Here is a 15482-nt window from a genome sequence, read left to right as displayed (position 1 = left end):
ATCTCTCAGACCTTCAAATGAGACTGATTCACTGGGAAATTAGAATAAAAAATTTTATAGATTAGGAAGGAATTTTGTGCATGATTAAATCCCATATTATGATTCTCGCCTTATTCACAGAGGTTACTTTAATTCCCCTTTTAAAGGGATTAATACCCTTTTATGGGATGACAGAGTCGTTAGTGTATAGGTCACGTGCAGACATAATGAATCTGTTGAAGTCGATAGGATTTATACCTATTACCCAACCAGGGTGTCGTCCCTAGCAACACTGTAGCTAGCAACACAACACTGGCTACAAGCAACATCCACATGGCTCCTGCAACATCCACATAGCTCCTGCAACATCCACTTGGAGCTTGCAATATCTACTTCTAGTAGTGTTTCCACCACACAAGTTACATCTACTGCCTGAGTACACCTGATCCCGTGTAGTCACCGTTACAAATAATACGTAGGAGACACGATCAGGAATTTGTGCACTAAAGTTAGTGAACACAGATACGTGTGTGCAGTAGGGACGATCTTAGTAGGTTGGCTTAATCGGATGAAGTCTACCCATTACACAAGAGCCTTAAGGCTGTATCACCTGGTTCGAATATCATCAACAATATTTTTAACACCCAATGTAGGGATAAAACAGCAGATTCATTAGTTAAGGAGAACGAAGAAGAAGCAGTTGACAATGAAGAAAAAGAGAGAAGAAGAAGAAAGAAGAAGCTACCTCTGTGTGTGTGTCAGAACAGTCAAAACAATAGTCATCTGTGAACTCTTGTGAGAGTGGAAGCGAGTGAAGGGCTGTCTGCTTGGGTCAGACAATTGCTGCACAAGAGAGGCGAGGTTGGCTAAGAAGATACCAACTGTGTCTGCTGTTGCTGTTGCTGCTGTTGTTGCTGTTGTTGCTGCTACTGCTGCTGCTACTGCTGCTGCTGCTGCTATTGCTGCTACTGCTGTTGTTGCTGTTGCTGCTGTTGTTGCTGTTGCTGCTGTTGTTGATGCTACTGCTGCTGCTACTGCTGCTGCTGCTGCTGCTACTGCTGCTGCTGCTGCTGCTGCTGCTGCTGCCGCTACCGCTGCTACCGCCGCTTCTGCCGCCGCACTGCGCTGCTGCTGCCGCCGCCGCCGCTGCTGCTGCGCTGCTGCCGCTGCCACTCGTTGTTGCCGCTGCCGCTTTTCGCTGCCACCGCTGCCGCCACCGCTGCCGCCGCTGCCGCTGCCGCTGCTGCTGCCGCGCCACCGCCGCTGCTGCTGCTGCGCGCCTGCTGCTGCTGCTGGCGCGCCATCACGCCGCTGCCGCTGCCGCTGCTGCTGCTGCCGCCGCTGCTGCTGCTGCTGCTGCTGCCGCCGCTGCTGCTGCTGCTGCTGCCGCTGCTGCCGCTGCTGCTGCTGTTGCCGCTGCTGCTGCTGCTGCTGCTGCTGCTGCTGCTGCTGCTGCTGCTGCTGCTGCTGCTGCTGCTGCTGCTGCTGCTGCTGCTGCTGCTGCTGCTGCTGCTGCTGCTGCTGCTGCTGCTGCTGTCTCATCACAAACACTTAAAAAATATATAAAAATTACATTCATCATGGATATTTAGGTGAGAACCACTGTGTGTGTGTGTGTGTGTGTGTGTGTGTGTGTGTGTGTGTGTGTATTAACATGGTTGGATTCACAGCTCTTGGCCCTCCGCCTCTCCACTGGCCGCTACAGCCTTCACTCTCCTGACTGCATACGCCCCATCGTACCTATTCTTCAAGCTATGTATGGATCCCACCTCTATCTTCCTCCTCCTCTCTTCTCCTCCTCCTCCTGGCCTCTAAAGCCTTCTTATCTCTTATCACAGGACCATCTTCACCTCCTACCAGCTGGAGGAGCTGGAGAAAGCCTTCAAGGATGCTCACTACCCAGATGTGTACGCCAGAGAGATGCTGTCTCTCAAACTCGACCTTCCCGAAGACAGAATACAAGTAAGTGCTAGTAGATACCCTCAAGGTCGATCTTGATGCTGACAGAATACTAGTAAGTGTTAGTAGATACCCTCAAGGTCTACCTTGATGCTGACAGAATACTAGTAAGTGCTAGTAGATACCCTCAAGGTCGACCTTGATGGGGAGAGGATGCAGTAAACCCGCATGGGGAAGGTAAGAGAAGAAGGGGGGTTCAAATGGTGAAGGAATAGTGGAGACTCGATCCTCCGTCCGTTCATCGCTTGTTCAACAAATTCACTTATTCAACGTAAATCACATTCGTTTAACATTTGTTGAACGTTCAGCACGTTGAACACTGAAGGAAGGGAGAGAGAGAGAGAGAGAGAGAGAGAGAGAGAGAGAGGGAGAGAGAGAAATAATCACACACACACGTAGGGGGAAGGAGGACCTAAGTAGCATTCGGTGAAGAGGCGGGGCCAGGAGCTGAGTCTCGATCCCTGCAACCACAATTAGGTGAGTACACAGATAAAGAGAGAGAGAGAGAGAGAGAGAGAGAGAGAGAGAGATAAAACTCTTTTGTATCTTTTGACAAGAACATTCTGTTTCATCCTGGCCTGGCTGCCGCTGCTCTCCAAACACAGAAAAAACTCCTGCAGATTTTTCCCCTCTCTCTCTCTCTCTCTCTCTCTCTCTCTCTCTCTCTCTCTCTCTCTCTCTCTCTCTCTCTCTCTCTCTCTCTCTCTTTTTGCATATAGATTTGTGTGAGTTCGTGGAATATTTCCTTTTTTCTTTTTTTGCATGTATTCTCAAATTTTTTCCCTGTCGTTATGACACAGAAAGCATCTTAGGGTCAGTCTCCTTGAAGGAGAGGCGAAGGAAGGAAGGAAGGAGAAGGAATATATATATATATATATATATATATATATATATATATATATATATATATATATATATATATATATATATATATATATATACAATTAATTTATTAGGGAGATGATTTATGGATGCTGAGATAATCTCTTCAGAGATGCTGGTGTCATACTTCTCTCTTTGGACATTTCATGATCCCCTCTCCCCTCCTCCTGGGCTCCCTCCTTCCTCCTCTCCTCCTCCTCTTCCCCTCCCCTCTCCCCCCTCCCTCCCCCCCAACACAATAACACGACCCTTCACAACAAAGAGAGTGATTAGTGTCTAACGACCCAACTACCCATCACATCACGACCCACCGCTCGTTCCGTGCTTTCCCCTCCCCTCCTCCCTACCTAAGTGTGTCCATGCATATATCAGTTAAATTACATATTCCAGCCCCCTCTTCCTCCATCACCCCTTCTCTCCTCTAACCCCCCCCTTTCCCCTCTATCATATCCTCTCCCCTCTGTCACCTCATCTCCCCTCTACCATCCCCTCTGTCGTCCCCTTTCCCTCTATAATCCCCCTTCCCCTCTACCATCCCCTCTGTCGTCCCCTTTCCTTCTATAATCCCCCTTCCCCTCTACCATCCCCTCTGTCGTCCCCTTTCCCTCTATAATCCCCCTTCCCCTCTACCATCCCCTCTGTCGTCCCCTTTCCTTCTATAATCCCCCTTCCCCTCTACCATCCCCTCTGTCGTCCCCTTTCCCTCTATAATCCCCCTTCCCCTCTACCATCCCTCTGTCGTCCCCTTTCCTTCTATAATCTCCCCTTCCCCTCTACCATCCTCTGTCGTCCCCTTTCCTCTATAATCCCCCTTCCCCTCTACCATCCCCTCTGTCGTCCCCTTTCCTCTATAATTCCCCCTCCCCTTCCCCTCTACCATCCCCTCTGTCGTCCCCTTTCTCTCTATAATCCCCCTTCCCCTCTACCATCCCCTCTGTCGTCCCCTTTCCTTCTATAATCCCCCTTCCCCTCTACCATCCCCTCTGTCGTCCCCTTCCTTCAATTCTAATCTTCCCCTCTCTACCATCCCCTCTGTCGTCCCCTTTCCTCTATAATCCCCCTTCCCCTCTACCATCCCCTCAGTCGTCCCCTTTCCTCTATAATAACCCCCTTCCCCTCTACCATCCCTCTGTCGTCCCCTTTCCCTCTATAATCCCCCTTCCCTCTACCATCCCCTCTGTCGTCCCCTTTCCTTCTATAATCCCCTTCCCCTCTACCATCCCCTCTGTCGTCCCTTTCCTCTATAATCCCCCTTCCTCTACCATCCCCTCTGTCGTCCCTTTCCTCTATAATCATCCTTCCCCTATACCATCCCCTCTGTCGTCCCCTTCCCTCTATAACCCCCTTCCCCTTCCCCTCTACCATCCCCTCTGTCGTCCCCTTTCCCTCTATAATCCCCCTTACCCTCTACCATCCCCTCTGTCGTCCCCTTTCCTTCTATAATCCCCTTCCCCTCTACCATCCCCTCTGTCGTCCCTTTCCCTCTATAATCCCCTCCCCTTCCCTCTACCATCCCCTCTGTCGTCCCCTTTCCCTCTATAATCCCCTTCCTCTACCATCCCCTCTGTCGTCCCCTTCCTTCTATAATCCCCCTTCCCCTCTACCATCCCCTCTGTCGTCCCCTTTCCCTCTATAATCCCCCTTCCCCTCTACCATCCCCTCTGTCGTCCCCTTTCCCTCTATAATCCTCCTTCCCCTCTACCATCCCCTCTGTCGTCCCCTTTCCCTCTATAATCCCCTTCCCTCTACCATCCCCTCTGTCGTCCCCTTTCCTTCTATAATCCCTCCCCTTCCCCTCTACCATCCCCTCTGTCGTCCCCTTTCCTTCTATAATCCTCCCCTTCCCTCTACCATCCCCTCTGTCGTCCCCTTTCCTCTATAATCCCCCTTCCCTCTACCATCCCCTCTGTCGTCCCCTTTCCTCTATAATTCCCCCTTCCTCTACCATCCCCTCTGTCGTCCCCTTTCTCTCTAATAATCCCCTTCCCCTCTACCATCCCTCTGTCGTCCCCTTTCCTTCTATAATCCCCTTCCCCTCTACCATCCCCTCTGTCGTCCCCTTTCTTCTATAATCCCCCTTCCCCTCTACCATCCCCTCCCCTGTCGTCCCTTTCCTATAATAATCCCCCTTCCTCTACCATCCCTCTGTCGTCCCCTTTCCCTCTATAATCCCCCTTCCCCTCTACCATCCCCTCTGTCGTCCCCTTTCCTTCTATAATCCTCCCCTTCCTCTACCATCCCCTCTGTCGTCCCCTTTCCCTTTCCTTCTATAATCCCCTTCCCTCTACCATCCCCTCTGTCGTCCTTCCTTTCCTATAATCCCCCTTCCCCTCTACCATCCCCTCTGTCGTCCCCTTTCCTCTATAATCCCTCCCCCTTCCCTCTACCATCCCCTCTGTCGTCCCTCCTTCTATAATCCCCTTCCTCTACCATCCCCTCTGTCGTCCCCTTTCCTTCTATAATCCCTTCCCCTCTACCATCCCCTCTGTCGTCCCCTTTCCTCTATAATCCCCCTTCCCTCTACCATCCTCTGTCGTCCCCTTTCCCTCTATAATCCCCTTCCCTCTACCATCCCCTCTGTCGTCCCCTTTCCCTCTATAATCCCCTCCCCCTTCCCTCTACCATCCCCTCTGTCGTCCCCTTTCCTTCTATAATCCCCTTCCCTCTATCATCCCCTCTGTCGTCCCCTTTCCTTCTATAATCCCCCTTCCCCTCTACCATCCTCTGTCGTCCCCTTTCCCCTCTATAATCCCTCCCCTTCCCCTCTACCATCCCCTCTGTCGTCCCCTTTCCCTCTATAATCCCCCTTCCCCTCTATCACCCCGTCTCCTCCATCACGCTATGAAAATCTCTCAGCCTTCCTTCAACTCCTCTCAGCTTCACCTCAGCTTCACCTCAGCACCTCTCAGCTTCACCTCAGCACCTCAGCTTCACCTCAGCACCTCTCAGCTTCACCTCAGCACCTCAGCTTCACCTCAGCTTCACATCAGCTTCACCTCAGCTTCACCTCAGCACCTCAGCTTCACCTCAGCTTCACCTCAGCACGTGCACAAGTGGTCACGTGCTGCCTGAGGCAACTTACTCAGTTCTTTGTTAAATTTGATGGAGTTAAAATGTTAATTTAAATTATGAATGAAGTTATTTCTGCGTCAGCGGGAGGTGGTGGTAGTTGTGGTAGTTGTGGTAGTTGTGGTAGTTGTGGTAGTGGTGGTAGTTGTGGTAGTGGTGGTAGTTGTGGTAGTTGTAGTAGTGGTGGTAGTTGTGGTAGTTGTGGTAGTTGTGGTAGTTGTGGTAGTTGTGGTAGTTGTGGTAGTGGTGGTAGTTGTGGTAGTTGTGGTAGTTGTGGTAGTTGTGGTAGTTGTGGTAGTTGTAGTAGTGGTGGTAGTTGTGGTAGGTGTGTAGTGGTGGTAGTTGTAGTAGGTGGTAGGTAGTTCTGGGTAGTTGTGGTGGTGTGTGGTTGTAGGTAGTATGGTAGTTGTGGTATTGTGGTAGTTGTGGTAGTTGTGGTAGTTGTGGTAGTGTGGTGGTTGTGGTCAGTGGTGGTAGTGGTAGTGTGGTAGTTGTGGTAGTTGTGTAGGTTGTGGTAGTTGTGGTAGTTGTGGTAGTTGGTGGTAGTTGTGGTAGTTGTGGTGGTAGTTGGTAGTGGTTAGTGTGTGGTGGTAGTGGTGGTGTGGTGGTAGTGGTAGTGGTGGTATGGTGGCAGTTGTGGTGTGGTGGTGCTTGTGGTAGTTGTGGTAGTGGTGGTGTTGTGGTAGTTGTGGTAGTTGTGGTAGTTGTGGTAGTTGTGGTAGTTGTGGTAGTGGTGGTGCTTGTGGTAGTTGTGGTAGTTGTGGTAGTTGTGGTAGTGGTGGTAGTTGTGTGTTGGTAGGTGGTGGTGGTAGTGGTAGTGTGGTAGGGTGGTAGTGTGGTAGTGTGGTAGTTGGTGGTGCTTGTGTTGTAGGAGTGGTGGTAGGTTGTGGTGGTTAGTGTGGTAGTTGTGGTAGTTGTGGTAGTTGTAGTAGTGGTGGTAGTTGTGGTAGTGGTGGTAGTTGTGGTAGTGGTGGTAGTTGTGGTAGTTATGGTAGTTGTGGTAGTGGTGGTAGTTGTGGCAGTGGTGGTAGTTGTAGTAGTGGTAGTTGTAGTAGTTGTGGTAGTTGTAGTAGTTGTGGTAGTTATAGTAGTGGCGGTAGTTGTGGTAGTGGTGGTAGTTGTGGTAGTTGTGGTAGTGGTGGTAGCTGTAGTTGTTGTGGTAGTTGTGGTAGTTGTGGTAGTGGTGGTAGTTGTGGTAGGTGTGGTAGTTGTAGTAGTTGTGGTAGTGGTGGTAGTTGTGGTAGTGGTGGTAGTTGTGGTAGTTGTGGTAGTGGTGGTAGTTGTGCTAGTGGTAGTAGTTGTGCTAGTGGTGGTAGTTGTATAGTTGTGGTAGTGGTGGTAGTTGCGGTAGTAGTGGTTGTTGTGGTAGTGGTGGTAGTTGTGGTAGTGGTGGTAGTCGTGGTAGACATGGTAGTTGTGGTATCATTTGAGGTAGCAATTGTAGTTGTGGTAGGTGTGGTGGTGATAGTTGTGGTGGTAGCTATCGTAGTGGTGGTAGATGTGGTGGAAGCTATGGTAGTGGTGGTAGTTGTGGTGATAGCTATGGCAGTGGTGGTATTCGTAATAGTTTTGGTAGTTACGGTGGTAGTTCTGGTAGTGGTGGTGGTTGTGGTGGTAGTTGTAGTAGTTGTAGTGGTGGTGGTTGTGGTAGGTGTGGTGGTGGTAGTTTTGGTGGTAGCTATAGTAGTAGTGGTGGTGGTTATGGTGGTAACTATATATGGTAGTGGTGGTAGTTGTGGTTGCTATGGTAGTGTTAGTGGTTGTGGTGGTAGTTGTGGTAAGTGTGGTGGTAGCTATGGTAGTGCTGGTAATTGTGGTGGTAGTTGTGGTAGGTGTTGTGGTGGTGGTAGTGGTTATGTTAATTCTTAAGAAATGATAATAATATTAACTACAATAATAATAATAATAATAATAATAATAATAATAATTATTATTATTATTATTATTATTATTATTATTATTATTATTATTATTATTATTATTTATTGTTTAATACAAATAATATTTTAATACAACCTGAAAATACAACCCCATTCCCAGTGTATGTCCCCATTCCCAGTGTATGTTCCCATTCCCAGTGTATGTCCCCATTCCCAGTGTATGTTCCCATTCCCAGTGTATGTTCCCATTTCCCAGTGTATGTTCCCATTCCCAGTGTATGTTCCCCATTCCCAGTGTATGTTCCCATTCCCAGTGTATGTTCCCCATTCCCAGTGTATGTCCCCATTCCCAGTGTATGTTCCCATTCCCAGTGTATGTTCCCATTCCCAGTGTATGTTCCCCATTCCCAGTGTAGTGTCCCCATTCCCAGTGTATGTTCCCATTCCCAGTGTATGTCCCCATCATTCCCAGTGTATGTTCCCATTCCTAGTGTATGTTCCCATTCCCAGTGTATGTTCCCATTCCCAGTGTATGTCCCTCCCCATTCCCAGTGTATGTTCCCATTCCCAGTGTATGTCCCCTCATTCCCAGTGTATGTTCCCATTCCCAGTGTATGTTCCCCATTCCCAGTGTATGTTCCCATTCCCAGTGTATGTTCCCATTCCCAGTGTATGTTCCCATTCCCAGTGTATGTCCCTCCCCATTCCCAGTGTATGTTCCATTCTTCCCAGTGTATGTTCTTCCCATTCCCAGTGTATGTTTCCATTCCCAGTGTATGTCCCATTCCCAGTGTATGTTCCCATTCCCAGTGTATGTCCTCCCCATTCCCAGTGTATGTTCCCATTCTTCCCAGTGTATGTTCCATTCCCAGTGTATGTCTTCCCCATTCCCAGTGTATGTTCCCATTCCCAGTGTATGTTCCCATTCCGAGTGTATGTCCCCATTCCCAGTGTATGTTCCCATTCCCAGTGTATGTTCCCATTCCCAGTGTATGTTCCTATTCCCAGTGTATGTCCCCATTCCCAGGTGTATGTTCCCATTCCCAGTGTATGTTCCATTCCCTAGTGTATGTTCCCATTCCTAGTGTAGGTTCCCATTCCCAGTGTGTGTTCCCATTCCCAGTGTAGATTCCCATTCCCAGTGTAGGTTCCACTTCCCAGTGTAGGTTCCCATTCCCAGTGTATGTTCCCATTCCCAGTGTATGTTCCCATTCCCAGTGTGTGTTCCCATTCCCAGTGGATGTTCTTCCCATTCCCAGTGTATGTTCCTTCATTCCCAGTGTATGTTCCATTCCCAGTGTGTGTTCCCATTCCCTTCCCAGTGTAGGTTCCCATTCCCAGTGTATGTTCCCATTCCCAGTGTATGTTCCCTATTCCCAGTGTGTGTTCCCTATTCCCAGTGTAGGTTCCCATTCCCAGTGTATGTTCCCATTCCCAGTGTATGTCCCTTCATTCCCAGTGTATGTTCCTTCCCATTCCCAGTGTATGTTCCCTATTCCCAGTGTATGTTCCCCTATTCCCAGTGTATCTTCCATTCCCAGTGTAGGTTCCCATTCCCAGTGTAGGTTCCCATTCCCAGTGTATGTTCCCATTCCCAGTGTATGTTCCCATTCCCAGTGTATGTTCCCATTCCCAGTGTGTGTTCCCATTCCCAGTGTAGGTTCCCATTCCCAGTGTATGTCCCCATTCCCAGTGTATGTTCCATCTTCCCAGTGTATGTTCCCATTCCCAGTGTATGTTCCCATTCCCAGTGTAGGTTCCCATTCCCAGTGTGTGTTCCCATTCCCAGTGTAGGTTCCCATTCCCAGTGTAGGTTCCCATTCCCAGTGTAGGTTCCCATTCCCAGTGTATGTTCCCATTCCCAGTGTATGTTCCCATTCCCAGTGTATGTTCCCATTCCCAGTGTATGTTCCCATTCCCAGTGTAGGTTCCCATTCCCAGTGTATGTTCCCATTCCCAGTGTATGTTCCCATTCCCAGTGTATGTTCCCATTCCCAGTGTAGGTTCCCATTCCCAGTGTATGTTCTCATTCCCAGTGTATGTTCCCATTCCCAGTGTATGTTCCCATTCCCAGTGTATGTTCCGATTCCCAGTGTATGTTCCCATTCCCAGTGTATGTTCTCATTCCCAGTGTATGTTCCCATTCCCAGTGTATGTTCCGATTCCCAGTGTATGTTCCCATTCCCAGTGTATGTTCCCATTCCCAGTGTATGTTCCCATTCCCAGTGTATGTTCCCATTCCCAGTGTATGTTCCCATTCCCAGTGTATGTTCCCATTCCCAGTGTATGTTCCCATTCCCAGTGTATGTTCCCATTCCCAGTGTATGTTCCCATTCCCAGTGTATGTTCCCATTCCCAGTGTATGTTCCCATTCCCAGTGTATGTTCCCATTCCCAGTGTATGTTCCCATTCCCAGTGTATGTTCCCATTCCCAGTGTATGTTCCCATTCCCAGTGTATGTTCCCATTCCCAGTGTATGTTCCCATTCCCAGTGTATGTTCCCATTCCCAGTGTATGTTCCCATTCCAAGTGTATGTTCCCATTCCCAGTGTATGTTCCCATTCCCAGTGTATGTTCCATTCCCAGTGTATGTTCCCATCTTCCCAGTGTATGTTCCCATTCCCTAGTGTAGGTCCCCATTCCCAGTGTATGTTCCCATTCCCAGTGTATGTTCCCATTCCCAGTGTAGGTCCCTCCCCATTCTTCCCAGTGTATGTTCCCATTCCCAGAGTATGTTTCCCTTCCCATTCCCAGTGTATGTCCCCATTCCCAGTGTATGTTCCCATTCCCAGTGTATGTTCCCATTCCCAGTGTATGTTCCCATTCCCAGTGTATGTCCCCATTCCCAGTGTATGTTCCCATTCCCAGTGTATGTTCCCATTCCCAGTGTATGTTCCCATTCCCAGTGTATGTTCCCATTCCCAGTGTATGTTCCCATTCCCAGTGTAGGTTCCCATTCCCAGTGTATGTTCCCATTCCAAGTGTATGTTCCCATTCCCAGTGTATGTTCCCATTCCCAGTGTATGTTCCCATTCCAAGTGTATGTTCCCATTCCCAGTGTATGTTCCCATTCCCAGTGTATGTTCCCATTCCCAGTGTATGTTCCCATTCCCAGTGTATGTTCCCATTCCCAGTGTATGTTCCCATTCCCAGTGTATGCTCCCATTCCAAGTGTATGTTCCCATTCCCAATGTATGTTCCCATTCCCAGTGTATGTTCCCATTCCCAGTGTATGTTCCCATTCCAAGTGTATGTTCCCATTCCCAGTGTATGTTCCCATTCCCAGTGTATGTTCCCATTCCACGTGTATGTTCCCATTCCCAGTGTATGTTCCCATTCCCAGTGTATGTTCCCATTCCCAGTGTATGTTCCCATTCCCAGTGTATGTTCCCATTCCCAGTGTATGTTCCCATTCCCAGTGTATGTTCCCATTCCCAGTGTATGTTCCCATTCCCAGTGTATGTTCCCATTCCAAGTGTAGGTTCCCATTCCCTATGTATGTTCTCATTCCCAGTGTATGTTCCCATTCCCAGTGTGTGTTCCCATTCCCAGTGTATGTTCCCATTCCCAGTGTGTGTTCCCATTCCCAGTGTATGTTCCTATTCCCATTGTATGTTCCCATTCCCAGTGTACGTTCCTATTCCCAGTGTATGTTCCCATTCCCAGTGTATGTTCCCATTCCCAGTGTATGTTCCCATTCCCAGTGTATGTTCCCATTCCCAGTGTATGTTCCCATTCCCAGTGTATGTTCCCATTCCCAGTGTAGGTTCCCATTCCCAGTGTATGTTCCCATTCCCAGTGTAGGTTCCCATTCCCAGTGTATGTTCCCATTCCCAGTGTATGTTCCCATTCCCAGTGTAGGTTCCCATTCCCTATGTATGTTCTCATTCCCAGTGTATGTTCCCATTCCCAGTGTATGTTCCCATTCCCAGTGTGTGTTCCCATTCCCAGTGTATGTTCCCATTCCCAGTGTGTGTTCCCATTCCCAGTGTATGTTCCCATTCCCAGTGTATGTTCCCATTCCCAGTGTATGTTCCCATTCCCAGTGTATGTTCCCATTCCCAGTGTATGTTCCCATTCCCAGTGTAGGTTCCCATTCCCTATGTATGTTCTCATTCCCAGTGTATGTTCCCATTCCCAGTGTATGTTCCCATTCCCACTGTATGTTCCCATTCCCAGTGTGTGTTCCCATTCCCAGTGTATGTTCCCATTCCCAGTGTATGTTCCCATTCCCAGTGTATGTTCCTATTCCCAGTGTATGTTCCCATTCCCAGTGTATGTTCCCATTCCCAGTGTATGTTCCCATTCCAAGTGTATGTTCCCATTCCCAGTGTATGTTCCCATTCCCAGTGTATGTTCCCATTCCCAGTGTAGGTTCCCATTCCCAGTGTATGTTCCCATTCCCAGTGTATGTTCCCATTCCCAGTGTATGTTCCCATTCCCAGTGTAGGTTCCCATTCCTTATGTATGTTCTCATTCCCAGTGTATGTTCCCATTCTCAGTGTATGTTCCCATTCCCAGTGTGTGTTCCCATTGACAGTGTATGCTTCCATTCCCAGTGTGTGTTCCCATTCCCAGTGTATGTTCCCTATTCCCAGTGTATGTTCCTATTCCCAGTGTGGGTTCCCTTCCCATTCCCCTATGTATGTTCTCATTCCCAGTGTATGCTTCCCATTCCCAGTGTATGTTCCCATTCCCAGTGTGTGTTCCCATTCCCAGTGTATGTTCCCATTCCCAGTGTGTGTTCCCATTCCCAGTGTATGTTCCCATTCCCAGTGTATGTTCCCATTCCCAGTGTATGTTCCTATTCCCAGTGTATGTTCCCATTCCCAGTGTATGTTCCCATTCCAAGTGTAGGCTCCCATTCCCAGTGTAAGTTCCCATTCCCGCTGTATGTTCCCATTCCCGTTTTGAGAATTCCAGTTAATTCTCAGCCGCCGAAGGGGAGGGGTGGGGAGGGGTATATGGGGAGGGGGTTGGAGGGGATGGGAGGGGTATATGGGGAGGGGGTTGGAGGGGGATGGGGAGGGGTATATGGGGAGGGGGTTGGAGGGGGATGGGGAGGGGTATATGGGGAGGGGGTTGGAGGGGGATGGGGAGGGGGCGTTCCTCATTCCCAATCCTCGTTATTAACCTAGAACCTGTTGAGTGATCCACGCTGTCTGACACTCCCCTCCCTCTTTCCCTCTCTCTCCCCTCCCTTCACCCCTGTCCCTTCCTCCTCTCCCTCCCTTTTCCACTCTCCCTTCCCCCCTCTCTCTCTTTTCTTCCTCCTCCCCTTTCTCCCCCCTGGAACCCTAAAAGCATTCCTTCCTCAGTCCCCCCTCCCCTCCGGAACCTAGAACACATCCCCCCTCCCCCTGAAACACCCCCTTCCTCCCTAAAACACCCCCTCATGAAACACCCCCTTCCCCAGAAACCCCTTCCCTTGGAACGGAAAACCCCTCCCCCTCCCCATGAAACACCCCTCCCCCCTCCCCATGAAACACCCCTCCCCTCCCCTCCCCATGAAACACCCCTCCCCTCCCCATAGAAACACCCCCTCCCCGAAACACGCCCTTCCCTAGAAACACCTTCCTTCCACCCAGGACCGAAGACCCTCCCACCTTCCCCCTCCCCTTTACCCCCTCCCCTCCCCCCTCACCAACCTCCCCGAAAAAAAATTCTGGAAAAAACATAGAATTTACTATACATCGGCCAGCCATTCCAGATGACCGGGAATGGCTGGAATACCGAGTGGGAACGGCGGTAAAGGCTGGGAATTCGGGAATGGGAATATTCCCGCCTACAGCGCCATTTTTTGAGGGGGCCGAAGAGGATTTATTGGGAATTTGTCATCAATTAAGAAAAATTCCCGACATTCGGGGAGAATTACTGTTATGGAATTGATAATCGATATATTCAGTTAAAGAGAGAAATAAAAAAGGGAATTAGAAAAGCAAAAAGAGATTATGAGGTTAAAGTTGCAAGAGAATCGAAGACTAACCCAAAAGGATTCTTTCAGGTATACAGAAGTAAGATCAGGGACAAGATAGGCCCACTCAAAAGTTCGGGTCAGCTCACTGACAGTGATAAGGAAATGTGTAGCATTTTTAACACATACTTCCTCTCAGTTTTTACACAGGAGGATACCAGCGATATTCCAGAAATGATAAATTATGTGGAACAGGACGATAATAAACTGTGCACGATTAGGGTCACAAGTGACATGGTCCTTAGGCAAATTGATAAATTAAAACCTAACAAATCCCCAGGCCCTGATGAACTGTATGCAAGGGTTCTGAAGGAATGTAAAGAGGAGCTTAGCAAACCTTTGGCTAATCTTTTCAACATATCACTACAAACTGGCATGGTGCCAGATAAGTGGAAAATGGCAAATGTGATGCCTATTTTCAACGCAGGTGACAGGTCCTTAGCTTCGAACTATAGACCAATAAGCCTAACCTCCATAGTAGGGAAAATTTATGGAATCAATAATTGCCGAGGCAGTTCTAGCCACCTTGAAAAGCATAAATTAATCAACGAATCTCAGCATGGTTTTACAAAGGGGCGTTCCTGCCTTACGAATTTATTAACTTTTTTCACTAAGGTATTTGAGGAGGTAGATCATGGTAATGAATATGATATTGTTATATGGACTTCAGTAAGGCTTTTGACAGGGTCCCACATCAGAGACTATTGAGGAAAATTAAAGCACATGGAATAGGAGGAGAAATTTTTTCCTGGATAGAGGCATGGTTGACAAATAGGCAGCAGAGAGTTTGCATAAATGGGGAGAAATCAGAGTGGGGAAGCGTCATGAGCGGTGTTCCACAGGGGTCAGTGTTGGGCCCCCTGCTGTTCACAATCTACATAAACAACATAGATGAGGGCATAAGGCGACATCGGCAAGTCTGCCGATGACGCCAAAATAGGCCGACGAATTCATTCTGACGGGGACATTAGAACACTCCAGGAAGATTTGAATAGACTGATGCAGTGGTCGGAGAAGTGGCAGATGCAGTTTAATATAGACAAATGCAGAGTTCTAAATGTTGGACAGGACAATAACCATGCCACATATAAACTAAATAATGTAGATCTTAATATTACGGATTGCGAAAAAGATTTAGGAGTTCTGGTTAGCAGTAATCTGAAACCAAGACAACAGTGCATAAGTGTTCGCAATAAAGCTAATAGAATCCTTGGCTTCATATCAAGAAGCATAAATAATAGGAGTCCTCAGGTTGTTCTTCAACTCTATACATCCTTGGTTAGGCCTCATTTAGATTATGCTGCACAGTTTTGGTCACCGTATTACAGAATGGATATAAATTCTCTGGAAAATGTACAAAGGAGGATGACAAAGTTGATCCCATGTATCAGAAACCTTCCCTGTGAGGATAGACTGAGGGCCCTGAATCTGCACTCTAGAAAGACGTAGAATTAGGGGGCATATGATTGAGATGTATAAATGGAAGACAGGAATAAATAAAGGGGGATGTAAATAGTGTGCTTGAAAATATCTAGCCTAGACAGGACTCGCAGCAATGGTTTTAAGTTGGAAAAATTCAGATTCAAGAAGGATATAGGGAAGTACTGGTTTGGTAATAGAGTTGTGGATGAGTGGAACAAACTCCCGAGTACAGTTATAGAGGCCAGAACGTTGTGTAACTTTAAAAATAGGTTGGATAAATACATGAATGGATGTGGGTGGGTGTGAGTTGGACCTGA

Source organism: Cherax quadricarinatus, chromosome 78 (genome assembly GCF_038502225.1).
Source record: "Cherax quadricarinatus isolate ZL_2023a chromosome 78, ASM3850222v1, whole genome shotgun sequence".
Classification (NCBI taxonomy): Eukaryota; Metazoa; Arthropoda; class Malacostraca; order Decapoda; family Parastacidae; genus Cherax; species Cherax quadricarinatus.
The sequence above is the reverse complement of the archived record's forward strand: the minus strand, read 5'-3'. Positions refer to the sequence as shown.